We start from the raw sequence: 4,255 nt of genomic DNA on the forward strand, positions 1-4,255 counted from the left end.
TTGAAATCATAGGTGACTTTCCATGTGACGCCAACGCCTACCAGCATTGGCGTCACATGGAAATCTAAAATGAAATCTATCCAAACTGGATCATTGAGGCCTGAATGTCCTCTGACATTTATTAAGTAAAAAATGCATCATTGAGAACTAACATGTAGCAAAACATGAGTCACGGAGTAACTGTACAGGGCCTAGCCTGTTGCGCACTGCCCTGTGGCGTTTTCTTGAGTGTGCATCTTGCTTCAAACTAAACACCATGTATTAATCATTAACCCATTCCTTAGACGGTAGTTGTCATGTTATACGCCAATCAGCCTCCAGCTATTTTGTAAGCTGCAGTCGAGTGTTTCCATTGATGGATGATACATGTTTATCTATAGTCAGAGACTTTATTTTTTCGTACTATACGTTTGGAACAGCCGTGCTCTCCCGCCACGGTGGCCGCCGGTACGCACATGTGGTGGGTCCAGACATTGGACATCCTAAAGCGCAACAAACAGATGGAGTCAGGGTGCACATTGATTAAAATGGATCTGCACTTCGCCTTGGAGGCAGAAAACACACCCAAAGTTGTGTTTTTGTAAAAACACTTATTTTGTATTGATATGGCGAATGATTGAGTTCCTCTTTTCCTGTTCACTGCACAAAAGGTATGACGGCAACACGACAGCAATGACCAGAATTTATGATGATTAAATGTATTAAGCAACTTCCAAATGAGAGCATTAAATAAAAGTTTAGGCCAAAAATGGACGACTACTGAGTGTGACGCTGACCCCTCCCCCTCTGCCTGATCTATCCTGGAAGATCCAGGAGAACTTGGCAGCTCAGCCACCCCCCTCCCCAAACACACACACACACACACACACACACACACACACACACACACACACACACACACACACACACACACACACACACACACACACACACACACACACACACACACACACACACACAATAGCGCGTTTCCTCTATACAGTCAGATGAAACGCTCTCAATTTGCCTGGATTGAGTTGAGGAATGTTTGTATAAAATTGTGCTCAACCCTTTAATAGGTTGCGTTATAAAATGGAACATAAGATGACCGTCGTGTATTCAGAATCCAGTAGCCTTGATGACAAGTGTTTAAAGTAGACGGATGAAGAGCTGACAAAACATAACCAATATATTTCTGTGGTCGAAGCAGTGAACCACATGGGCGGTCACACACTTGACTTCTCCATATTTTCTGGACTGTCGCTAGCTGTGAGATTATGAAGGATTGCATAAAACTAACAAGAAAACGTGACTCACTTCACTCTCGGACGCGCACAGGAAGCCGCCAGAAGATTTATTCTTGATGCTTTTGACTGATACTCCAGTCGTACATTTCGGTCTGTTTCTGTTCCTCCAGCAAAACTCTTAAATGTTGAGTTAACAGCCTGCTAAAGATTCAACCTGTGACCGGCCTGGGGAATCGTTTACTGGCATGCATGCAGGAATCTCTTCAAATAAAATATAGAGGTCTCTAGTTTCATTCATTCATTCATTCATTCATTCATTCATTCATTCATTCATTCATTCATTCATTCATTCAGTCAGTCAGTCAGTCAGTCAGTCAGTCAGTCAGTCAGTCAGTCAGTCAGTCAGTCAATCAGTAAGGCAAATACTTCCTGCAAACAGGAAACTTTCCAATTTATTGATAAATCAGCTGATTTAATCAATACGTATTCATCACTTGCCGAGAAAAAGTTGTTTAAAAAAATAGAGAACAGGAAATAACAAAACAACGAAATAGTATTATTTCATTTCACAACAATCCGCATTGAAAATTGGCATCTGCTATAATAAAATAAATAAAATATATTTTGTGAATGAAGTATTATCATCATTATAATTATTGTTCTAACTATTATCATCAGTAGAATTATTAGCATTATTTACTTTCACTATAATTTATTGCTGGAGGTGTGGTTGTCGTCATCCGACCCCGTCTTTCCCTCTGGCCTTTCATACAACCACAGGCCGAAATGAGAGAACACATCATATGGGTCCAACTAACATGAGCATCACCAATAATAGCTATGAATTTAACATGAATTAAATATAAACCAGACGAATCAGTTATACAAGCCTTTGTTTGAATAGCCCAAAACCTGGTTATATTTCAAATGTTAATGGGTAACTCTTGGAGCAAATTTAAATGTACACTAAAATGCTGAAGTGAGTTTAGCGTATTTTTGGCGTTTAGAAAATCAATGAAAACAAACCCAAAAATGTTAATTTTCAAGAAATTTTTTAATCTTTCTGTGCTTTAGGTGTCTTTGTGTAAATGATCTGCAAAGATTTGTTTCTTTTTATTTTAACACTGTTTGTAAAAGATTAAAGAAAGAATAACAATGTCTGCCTTGAAATCATAACGTGATGTGGATGTTAATATTGACTTACTGTTTGGTTTGTCTGATTCAGATCTTCTTAAAATCATAAACCACTTTTTTTTTTTTAAATTGCATCTGTTCTGAGTTTATTTTTTTTAACCAAATAAACTTTTTTAATAAATTGATTGATGGCGAGCGACTGAGCCACGAATCGATGCGTTCACAATGAAAACTCCTCTAGAATAGATAAAATATGTTATTTCAAATATTTGAGCTTTATTGGTCGTTGTGAAAGTCTGAAAACAATTCAGTTAAGTCACCTGTAATACACTCTCATTTTCCACGCAAATCATTTGGTAGCAAGTCTGGACGTTGCTTTACACCCACAACAACATGCGCTCATTGTAAAACGATTAAAACTGAATGACTGTTATAGAGACACGACGATAACATTCACTATTGGAAGCTAAGATTTCCAAGTAAAATAGAAGGAGTCTGCTGGACATACGCTTGTAACGAAACCGATGACAGAAACACTCAAATTAAACCCAATCTGCAGCCAGACGGGCTTGTAAATGCAACTGTCTTCAAGCTGCGGGGAACGCACCCGCAGGTCTGAAGAACTACTTGCGCTCTTGTGAAATGCCTGGGCTTTGCACCTGGTGCATCGCGCTATGCTGTTGAATTGGTGGTAAGCCATACGCATGTTGTTTTCTCTTTAATGGGGTAATGCAGGCCGGACCCCAGGGCTTTGGTAAGCCCTATGCGTAAATAGGATTTGCAGAACGTTGCAGGGGAAAAGCGATAAAAGTGGATCTCAAAGCGCAGAGATTTCTGGATCTATAGTTATCGTGACATGTTTCGCTCCAAGGTCAGTGAGTTAACTCAAGTAGCTGCGTCATTTTGTTTCAAGGCCAAGTTGAAACAACAGAGACGGGAGGGGCCATATAATGAGGGAGAGGCTGGATGTCGTTTATTTCTTCCTTTGCCTCCTTGCGTAAAACACGGTGTACCTTAAGACGTTTAAACGTCATAATAAACACCAAGCCCCGCACAAGGCTGCTGTATCAAACTGAAACATCCTTTGTGTTTAAAGCAGATATTCCTGCAGGTCTGCTCTCCCCAAGCCATAGATTGTATTTCATGCAACTGCGCAGACTCCATGGTCAAGTTCAAGTTGCGCTGGCTAGTAAAACTAAGGGGCACATTCTGCAACGTCTGCAGGGGGGGGGGGGGTTGCTCTCTTTGATCCCCCCCCCCCTTGCAGACCTAGACACTGAAGCAGAGGCGTGACGGCAGTTCACTTTTCTGCACTTCTGCCGACAGGAATGTGCAAGATGTGTGTTTCAGAAATAACCACAGCTTTACCATTCCTTCACGTTGTCCTAAATGAGAATGGTTCCACAAGGCAAACTCTCCAAACCCATCCGCTGTCCTTCACTATCTAAGATACACACAATATAAGTGACACTACTGTAAACCTACAAGGTCGTTCATCTATTGCGCAAAACCTTGTTCAAAGTGTTATCTCCGGATGATCACAAGATCCCATCTGCCCTGGCCAAGACCTGTTGCATGACTCGTGGTAAGTGCAACTAAACAATGGGACCTTTGCCATTTTTGGGAGCCTCCCTTGTAAATAGTAACGTATCTCAAAAAACAGGCTTTTATAAATCAGCTTCCTGGGGACTGCAGGACATATAGATATAGGAATAAAAGTGCGCAACATATTAACTGCCAAATGATCAGTTGTGTCTCTCAGCTTCTCAAAAAAGAAATCATTTCATTTCTAGGAGTTGAAATTAAATGAAGGAAACATTCACTTAGCCTTCCTTCTGACCCAAAATAATATTTATGGCTCGACTGAGAAGTTCCCTCAGAATTTCCATTTTCCA

This window comes from Antennarius striatus, chromosome 14, assembly GCF_040054535.1.
Source record: "Antennarius striatus isolate MH-2024 chromosome 14, ASM4005453v1, whole genome shotgun sequence".
NCBI classification, from domain to species: Eukaryota; Metazoa; Chordata; class Actinopteri; order Lophiiformes; family Antennariidae; genus Antennarius; species Antennarius striatus.